This window comes from Zonotrichia albicollis, chromosome 1, assembly GCF_047830755.1.
Source record: "Zonotrichia albicollis isolate bZonAlb1 chromosome 1, bZonAlb1.hap1, whole genome shotgun sequence".
In the NCBI taxonomy this organism is placed as follows: Eukaryota; Metazoa; Chordata; class Aves; order Passeriformes; family Passerellidae; genus Zonotrichia; species Zonotrichia albicollis.
Genome location: NC_133819.1, coordinates 127,125,344 through 127,135,914, shown reverse-complemented (window position 1 = coordinate 127,135,914; position 10,571 = coordinate 127,125,344). Strand labels below are relative to the sequence as shown.

Sequence of the window (10,571 nt, the reverse complement as noted above, 5' to 3'; positions counted from 1 at the left end):
AAAGAAAAAGAATAACTAACAAAAAGAAAAAAAAAAAAAAAAACAAAACAGAACAATTAAAAGAAAAAAAAAAAGAAGGTAACATTTAGCTGTGTCTTTCCTCCAACCACTGAAAGTCATTTTAAGCAAAAAATGTATTAGGGATTGAATTGTCACATGAAATTTTTTTTCATCAGTAAGGACTTGTTTGTTCCAATAAATATGGTGTAGATAATAAAAACAAGACAGTGACGTGAAAAATGTATATTGTAGTCAACTGTTCTAGTACATTTTTAACATGTAGTAGTTGAGTTTTTATTTCCCTTTCATACTTGTTTTGTGGTGAGACCAGAAGCTTTATATACCTCCAGTAAAAAAAAAAGCCAGCAAAATAAACCCTAAATTAAAGAGAACAATCCAACCGAAACCAAAACTCCCAAACCAATGCATTTTTTACTCTCTCTGCATACTCTGCAGAGAACAGACTGCAATCTGGTCATAAAAGATGCAGCAGAACAGAGTGACTTCAACAGCTAAGAGGAATTGCTTTAAATGAAATGAATTATTTTGATTTTAGGAACTCTGTTGGACACTAAAACAATAGACTCAGTAGCTCAATAGCAAAAATAATTAAAATGAGTGTCATCTACAGAGACCTTTTATTCAGAGATGAAGGTTATTTTCCTCTCTCTGCATTCAGCTGCGCCAGTGGGGCGGAGGAGCTGGCGCTGGTGCCCACGGCGGTCGCCAGGCTGTGCATGGGGGAAACAGCCACCATGAGATCCTGCAGCTGCTGTGGCAGAGCCTGCTGCCCATCACTTGGAAATATTGCAGCGCTACCCAAGTAGATGGGCATTCCTATCCAGAACCAAGGCAGATACTGTGGCCTTTGCAAAATCTGTCTTCTCAAATCAGTTGTATTTCCAAGAAGAATTGTATTTTCAACTCAGATATCTGTCCCATCTGCACGTACCTGACTATGTTCAATTAGCAACTTTGACTTTGGCTGTCAGTCTTGAGTTTTTATTCTTTAGGTAAGTGGATTCTCTTGATGATTTCTGTGTCTGGACTGAAATACTTGGCTGTATATTTTTTTGTTTTCACAGTTCGATTTTTCAGCACAAAAAAGGTGAGTTATTTCACTGTTGAATTATTGCAGTTTTTGCCAATCATTCATTATGGATTGAAGTGAATAGTAGTGAATTATTACTAATTTGCCTCAATATGAAGGAGGTTCCTTTGTTTAAGTAGAAAATAAAAAAAATAAGGATAAGAAAGAAGAATATGTATATTAAAGCCCATGGTTGATCTCAGCTTTAGCTTCATTTTAGCTGTCCAAACATTAGAGTTTATTTATTTTTTATTTCAAGTTAAAAGAGGGAACCTCTAGGCACTTCCAAAAGATACATGCATACACACATACAAACACACATACAAATATATATATAAATATATATATATATATGTCTGGAATGGAATTATTCATCCTCTGGAATTGTCTTTTTTCTCAATTGTCAATAAATAAATAATAAACTACAAGCTTAAAGCAAATTTTGGACAGCCAGATGGTGAGATAAATTCTATGCTCTGAGTAAGAATATTAGCAGATATGCACTACTGCTATATGAATAGCAACTCTAGCTTTAAATATTTTTCTGCCAAGACTGCTAGACTGCTTTATATTTCCTTTGTGTTAGCTTAAACAATTTTTAATAAAATGGGTGAGAAACATAGATAAACTACTACTGTTTTTTTTTCTTTTCATAGTACATGTAACACCTTCAGTTTTGAATAGAGGTTGTCAGGTATTATTCCTTCCTAAAATAAATTATTTAACCCCCTTGACTTTGACTAATTAAATTATTTAATCCCTTTGACTTTTTTTTTCATGTTTCCCTTGACTTTGAAACATGAAAATTTGACTCTAGGATGTGGGATGATAGTAAATATACAAGCATTGAAGATGAAATCAGGGTAAGAAAAAGTTATCAACAAATGTGAAATAGGACTCCAAACTGTTCAGTGCAATAAAGACATCCCTACTTTGTATAATAAACCTTAAGAAGTTGTCTTGTTTATGCAACTGGAAATTCAATGCTCCCTGAATGCAGAAAATATAACTCAGTGAAAAGGGATTCCCTTTTGTTGGCTTCTCTGAACATTTATTTTAAATAAACTGGATACCAGAAAAGACTATTGTGACTAAAAGCTTGATTAAAAAATGTATAAACAAGCAAATAAAACATAAGAATAAATTTAGTACTAAAACTTGTATGCTAAACTGGGGAGAGGTATGGGGTGACCTTGGCCCTAGACCAAATTGTATGGGCTGACTTACAATCCTCCTCTTTTTGTCTGGTTACCTTTTTAGAAAAATGTTTGAATTCAAAACATAGAAATTTTACTGGGGCCTTCTTTGTGACTGCCACATAAAATTTAAGTGGTTTAGATATATTTTCCTCTGTTCAAAGCAATTTTAACTCCATGTTAAAGTTTTTATAGTGTGAAAGTATAGTGCCTGCAGTGTGCTCTGTGGAATGTCAGGAAAACAGGTGGAGCATTTGGATGTATAAACTCTTCTGTGTGAGCTGGAGGGAGGCAAATCTGGCTCAGACTTGTGCTGTTTGCTCTTTGGGATTGATTCATGCTGAAAATCTCCCAAGAAATATTCATGTTTCATCGCTGAGTGCAAGCTGGAGTGGTCTAAAACAGAGCTAATAATTCTGCAGTATGAACAGTCAAAAGTGCAAGTTAATAACTGACTTTTTGTCTTCAACTAAGAATACTTAGTTCAGTTCTTCTAAAAGTTAGAAAAAGCAAACAACCATTTTCCATTGAAATTTCAGAATTTTTTTTCCATTTAGTGCTTATTTACTCTAAAATGTCTGCTACCCCACAAATACTTCTTGTGACACCACAGTCCAGAAAATGATCATCAGGCTTCAGTTAGTTCAGCTTCTATTCCTCTAAGGAAACACACAAGACATGGAGCCATTCATGGCATTTCCATCTTACTCAGTTCTCAGCCTGAATGTCAATTTCAGCAACTAATTCTGAGATTCTTATATGTAGTAGAACCTATATAATAGCACTACAAACCATTTCTCCAGCTTTTTTTACTCCCAAAATTCTATGTGCCAGCAGTTGGAAAACAAAATCTAGTGAAGAATCAGCTACTCCTCCCCAAATCAATGTGGAAGGATTTGCTTCAAAATAGATACACATAAATTGAACCCATACGTGTACATGTAGTGTGTTTGGTATTTAGTGTCTCACTACAACCACTGTTTAAGCAACTGAACTGGCATCCTGGTGAAAAGCGCTAGTTGATTCTAGAGACTACTTTGGACCATCCAGATGAAGCACAATTAGATTGTCTCAATATGTGTGCAATAACAATCAATATCCAGGACATCTTCATGGAGCTGGCAGGTAGGCCACACATCTGTGTCGAAGCCTACACTTCAGACCATAAATGATCCCAGCATGTCTCACACCCCCCTGGGTGTTTATGTTTAGATAACAGGCTCAAGCCTTATTTCAGATTAAGCTTTAGATTTTGCTTTGTGCTGAATTATGTCAGCCTCCAGCTTCCATCATCTGCAGACTGTGGTTAGGGACCATACCAAGTCCACAAGCTACAGTGGGAGCTCTGATGTGTAGCATACAAGGCTGACTTCTTACCCAGCCATCAAAATTTAAGGGTCTTAATAAATTACTCAAGGAATCACTGGAATCACTGAGTGATATACTGACAAGATTGAAGTTGCAAATATCTTCTGATAAATTATTTGTCCCAATAAATCAGAATTAGCAATAATATTAAATGTAATGCTGCTCTGCCAGACAGATGGGTTAAGACTGCTGGTTAAGAGTGCTGACATAATACCATTCCAAGGCAAAAAGGTTTTTATCTACTTATGCATTTAATAAGGTATAAAAGTGTCAGAGTTTCCACCAGGTGATTAAATTCTGGTAGATTATTCTAAGAAAAATATCACCATGAAATTTCAAATATTGAATTCAAAACAATCATCACAATTACTTTAAACTGTTTATTTGTCCATTAGGCAACTGGATTTCTCCCTCCATAGAAAGAGACTCAAACACCAGTCTGCAATCACACTTTTAAATGCTTTATTTTGGGAAAGAACAGTGGGATGACAATTCTGTAGGTTGTGACTACAGTCAGACTAATACAATCAAAACATACTGCTTCAAAGATCAAAATATTCTTCCATACAGAAGACAAGTTGAGAACATATAAGTGGGACATTTGTCAAAGATAAATCATTCTGACTGTCTGTGACAGGGTTTATTTGATACAGATATCAATTATATGAGTTGCATATCACACCCCCTAAAACATTAAAATAATATGTAGCAATCAGATTTCATTAACACCTACAAGATTTTGGATTAGTGTGCAGAGATCAGACTCCCAGCCATATGCTCTGGGCACAAGCTAGAGAGCTAGAATGAGCAGAGGTTGGCCTTAAATCATTTTTCTGATCTTTTATAATTTTGAGTTGTTTGAAAGCAGTGAGTCAGACATTCAAAATTATATTATAATTCACCAAGAAAGTCTTGGTAATGAAATTAAATGGGAGAAAATATATTTTTAATTTTTTCATCAGAGATGCTAGTGTTCACATAGAATCAAGTTTTAGAAACGTTTTATATTTAATATTTTATTTATGTTTAAACCATATTTTCCCTAGAAATATTACTTTAAAAGGGAAATGAGGAGGACCCAGGTAACTACAGGTCTTAGTGCCTGGCAAGATCATGGAGTAGCCCCTCCTGGAAGCTGTGCTAAGGCACACGGAAAATAATTAGTTGATTGGTGACAGTCAGCATGGCTTCACCAGGGGCAAATAAGGCCTGACAGGTTTGTGGTTACTGCAGTGGTGGACAAGGAAAGGGCAATTGACATCATCTACTTGGACTTGTGCAAAGCATTTGACATTGCCCCACATGACATCCTTGTCTCTAAACTGGAAAGGCATGGATTTGATGGATGGACCAATCGGTGGATAAAAAATTTGCTGGAGGTTTGGACTCAACAGATCAATGGCCAAGTGGGGACCAGAGATGAGGGGTGTTTCTTAGGGGTCAGTTTTGGGACCAGCATTTTTTAACATCTTTGTTGGTGACATGGACAGTGTCCATAAGTGCACCCCAGCAAGTTCTCCAATGACACCGAGCTCTGGGGGGCACTGGAGGGAAGGGGGTCCAGAGGGACCTTGACAGGCCTGAGAGGTGGGCATGTGTGAACCTCATACAGTTCAACAAGGCCAGCTGCATGGTTGTGCTCATGGGACAGGGACAAACACACTCTGGGCAGAGAATCAAGACCAGCTCTGGGGAAAAAGACTTGAGGGTATTTGTGATGAAAACTCAGCATGGCCTGGCAATGTGTTCTTGAAAGCCAGAAAACCAATCACATTTTGAGCTGTATCAGAAGCATAGCCAGCAGGTCCAGGGACATGATTCTCTCCATCTTGCACATGTAAGACCCCACTTGAAGTACTGTGTCCAGCTTTGGGACCCTGTGGTGGGTTGACACTGGCTGGATGCCAGGCACCCACCAGAGCCACTCTATAACTCTGCTTTGCAACTGGACAGGAGAGAGAAAATACAACAAAAGATTCACAAGTTGAGAAAAGGACAGAGAGATATCACTCATCAAATAGCACTGCCAGCAAAACAGACCTGACTCAGGGATCTGAACTATTACAAACGAAATCAGAGAAGGATAATGAGGAGTAAATCCAAATCTTAAAACCAATTTTTCCTCCCATATCTCCCTCTTTTCCATTTTTACATTCTCCTGCCCAGTACTGCAGGGAAATGGGGAATGTGGGCTATGTTCACTTTATCACATGTTGCTTTGGTCCTCAGGGAGAGGAGTCCTTCCCCTGCTCCAGTGTGGGGCCTCTCCCATGGAAGAAAATTCATAGACTCTTCAGCATGAGTCCGTCCCACAGGTAACAGTTCTCCACAAACTGCTGCAATATGTGTCACTCTTCCACAGGGCACAGTCCTTCAGGCACAGCCTGCTCCAATATGAGTCCCTCCACAAGTTCTACCAGGAAACCTTCTCCAACATGGGTTCCCCTCTCCATGCGTCTGCAGGTCTCAGGCAGGCTCCATCATGGATTTCCCATGGGTTCACAGGGAATTCACGTGGCATTTACCTGGTCCAGTGTGGGAGTCCTCCATGGGGTGCGTGTGGACCTCTGCATGCTCATGGTCCTGCATGGCCTGCAGGAACACAGCTGCTTCACCATGATCAGCACCATGGGCTGCAGGGAAGTCTCTGCTCTGGAGCTCCTCCTCCCCCTCCTGCTCTACTGGCCTTGGTGTTTGCAGAGTTTTTCCTCTCACATATTTTCACTCTGCTTTTCCCTGGCCACAATTACACCTGCCCCAAAATATATATATATTTTTTTTCCTTCTTAAATAAGTTATCACAGAGTCATTACTATGATTCCTGATGTGCCCTGATGGGCCCAGCCTTGACCAAGTGGTGGGTCCATCCTGGAGCCAGCTGGCATTGGCTTTGTTGGACATGGGAAAGCTTCTGGCAGCTTCCCACAGAAGCCACCCCTGTTGCCTACCTGCTCCCAAAACAGGTTCCTAACATAAGAAAGGCCTTTTGGAAAGAGTCCTGAGAGCGGGATCACTTATGAAAACAGGCTGAGAGAACTGGGACTCTTCTACCTGGAGAAGACAAAGTTCAGGGAGAACTCTTTATTGTCTTTCAGTTCCTAAGCAGGAATGACAAGGAAGCTGGGGACAGACTTTTTACAAAGATGTGCAGTGGAAGTACAAGAGACACTAGCTTTAAACCAAAAGAGAATAGCTTTAGTCTAGATTTTAGGAAAAAATTCTTTACTGTGAGGCTGGTGAGACACTGGAACAGGTTGCCCATAAAGGTCGGGGATTCCTCATCCCTGGAGCTGTTCAAGACCACACTGGACTGGGCTATGAGTAACTTGGTCTAGTGTAAGGTGTCCCTGCCCATGGCAAGGGAGTTGGAATTAGATGATCTTTAAGGTCCCCTTCAACCCAAGCCATTCTGTGATTTTATGATTACTTAAACACACAAATAACTCAGCAATTAGGATGCAAGACAGAAATGTGGCACAGGCCATTTTGTATTCTGCTGTTCAAGCATTGTGAGTATGGGATGATTAGTTCTTGTCATCCCTGGCTTAATTTACCAACTTATGTAAAGAATTAAATATTAAGAAAGGAACAGAAAACTCACTCCTGAATTCCCTAAGCTGAATAATTACATGCATGAAAGGTTAAAAAATATTTTTTTTTGCTTGGAAAATCGAACAGAGAACTGTGGAAAAACTTGTGATATACATAAGTGGTAGAGGGAACAATTTTTTTTTTTTTCAGAATACAAACTCTTTTTCATATACACAAATGATGTTACAGTTGAATGTCTGAGTCAATCAAAAGGGACTTCAGACCCCTGAGAACAGTACTAAAAAATTTGGGGGCATAGGTAATGTTGCCTTCAATCCTCACAGAAATGGGGGGAATGCTTTGGTAGAAGCAGGTGAGACTGTTATATCATTATCTGGCAACAGGACTGGTGTCTGTGCCAAAACTTTGGATTTCTAAACCACAGAAGAGCCTTCAAGAGACAAAATATGTTGGGGCCTGATGGGATCCTTCTGACTTGATGAGGAAAATGATGGGATCTAGGTTAATTTGAGTATTGGGCAATGATAATTGGGATGAAATTTAAAAAGTCAAAATGCTGGGTCCTGGACCTAGAACAGAGTAATGCCCAGCACAAGAATAAATTGGGAGGAGAGTGTCTGGAGAGCAGCCCTACAGAAAGGGATATGGGAGTGTAGTCTGACAGCAGGTAAATCCCATCCTGGCATGCACCAAACTCAGCATCCCCAGCCAGCCAGAAGAGGAGATCATCCTGCTCTATTCAGTGTTGGTGCAGCCTCACCTTGAGTGCTTGGTGCAGTTTAAGAAGGATGTGGGGATCCTTAAGCATGTCCAGAGGAGGTCAGCAAAGCAGGTGACAAGGCTGGAAGGAATGTCCTATGCGGAGCAGCTGAGGACTGTGGATTTATCTAGTTATGAGAAAAGAAGTCTTACTGCTTCCTGAGGAGGGGATGTGGAAAGAGAGGTGCTGCTCCTTTCTCTCTGTCATCCAGAGAAGTGTGGAAATGGTTCAAAACTTCACTGGGGGAGACTTGATCTGGACATTAGGAAGCATTTTTTTACTGAGATTGATTGAAGTGGTCAAACACTGGAACAGGCTTCCTAGAGAGTTGAACAATGTCCCAAGCTTGTCAGTCTTTAAAAGGCATTTGGAGTATGCCTTTGATAACATGCTTTAACTTTAGTGAACCCTGAATTGGTCAGGCAATTGGACTAAACCATCATTGTAGGTTTCTTCCAAGTGAATATTCTATCCTATTCTATTCTATTCTATTCTATTCTATTCTATTCTATTCTATTCTATTCTATTCTATTCTATTCTATTCATGATGTCATTCTATGAAATAACTCAGTAACAGAATTAAAAAAATTGAACCTATTTGGATACAATTCTTAATAAAACTGTGAAGCTCCTTGCCAAAAGATCTTTTTGACACCAGCAATATAAATTGATTCAAAGTAGTTTTAATCTTATTCAATTAAGGGGTGCATTGATCACTACAAAGTGTGGTTGGCTGAGTGCAATTTTCGGGTCACAAAACTTGGCTAGTGAACAGAGAGTATACCAAGGGAAGTCTCCAATTTCACTAGGTCTTGCTTTTATGCTTGTCAAAAAGAAAAGGGTATGACATTAGGTAATAGAAATAATACTGAGCTAAACAGAGCTTTGGTTTGATTTGTTTTGAACTTCATATTCTTTTTCACTAAAATGTAAGATTTTATGTCCCCAGTCTATTTCCTGAATTTGAGTCCACGATGTAAAGTACTGGAGCAGTCCAGAAATTATTCGTCCTAAGAATGACTGATATGTAGATATGTGATGCACATGGCCTTCATATATGGAGCTATATAATGTATAGTCCTTTATAATTCCTTTTCCTGTTCCAATTTTCCTTACTTTTCCCTTCCTTGGATATCTTTAATATTTGTCAAAGAGCAAGCAAGATAGATTATTTCAAGTCTCCTCCTCAGTGTAACACAAGATTTTCTCAAAAATGCTGCTGCCCAAGTGCTGCAGGGAGACAAGGATTTTAATGAGCCATTAGAACATGCAGGATTAATAAGATGTTTATTAAATGTGGATCACCTGCACTGCCAAGAATAAAAAAAACCCAAACAAAATGGAGATGAAGATTATGGTGAATTATCTTGAAAATTACAAAAGAGTAGAGGTACTTAGTTCTTGGCTGTATCTTAAAATAAGGACTGGTTTCCTGGGCAACTCCAACACTGAAGTTAATTTGATTGATAAAAAAAAAGTAGAAACAACAATGTGATCATCAGGCCTTGAATCTGATGCCCCAATTTGATTATATCAAAAGACCATATTAATAACTCAACTAGTGCATTTAATGTATTTAATGACCCTGATTCTAGAGTGGGTTGAGAAATAGGATCTTCCACTGACCATGGTATTTGCCATGATTCTGGAACATCAGTCAGAACTGCGATGCCTACAGTAATTGAAAAGAAAATTGCATTTTTGGAAATAATTAACAGTTTATGGAATGTAACCAGACCCTGAAAGTTATTATTATCATTGTATCAAAATTATAAATAATAATAATTATATTGCTCAGTCCTTGATGTGTTGAAAATCTGGAGAGAAATACAATGATCTTAATTTTTCAAGCAAAGGTCAATTCTCTTCTAATAAAACATTCCCTGCTACTGGAAAATTGTAATAGTTGACATCAGTAACACTGACATCAGTATGAATTTACAGAAGGATCCCAGGGTTCTACTCCTAGTCAGAGTTCAGTGACTTCTTGAAGTGACTAACACAGTTTAAGGACATTTCACTTTAGAATTTTACAGGTTAAAAAGATTGCCTCTGTTTTTAAAGTGATAGTTTCATTTTTATTGTAAAATTATTTTTAAAGGCAGGAAGAAGTCTTAAAAGTCATGGCAGTTGAAGTGGAAGTGACTTTTCCATCAAGAGAAAGATAGGAACTACTTCCCCATCCCTTGCTATCTTTGTTGAATACAAAGTACTGACCTATATATTAAGTGCTTCTGCACACCATATGACATAGTTTTGTTGTCACTCAACTTTCCTTATGTCCAAATAATTAAAATTTTCAATTATGCAAGAATATACCTTTATCAATTCTGTACTGTGTGGCACAATACAGAATGGGTAAATAAGCTGTCTCTAAATCAATAATGTTGTCTTCAGACATAAACTGCCTAAGCATATTAGCCAGTCAATGATTCAATATGGGTTTTTGTTGGGTTTTTTTTCCCAAAAATTCAGAATAAGTGAATAAATATAAGGGTTTATTTACTTTTATATTATGTGGTCAATTAGGTTGTATAAAGTCAACATTATCTATTACAAATCAATAATTCAAGTACTACTAAAGAAGGGAGACAATGAGGTTTGA

The 10,571-nt window shown here is 38.2% G+C and overlaps 1 long non-coding RNA gene across 1 annotated transcript in view; it reads left to right on the top strand.

Annotated features, from left to right (window-relative positions):
• Positions 1-483: 483 nt before the first annotated feature.
• The window catches only part of LOC113460379 (uncharacterized), a 149,315-nt gene continuing 139,227 nt past the window's right edge, over positions 484-10,571 (top strand). Inside the window, exon 1 of the long non-coding RNA XR_012577263.1 lies at positions 484-1,013. This is a non-coding gene — a long non-coding RNA (uncharacterized LOC113460379). The remainder of the gene's footprint in view (positions 1,014-10,571) is intronic.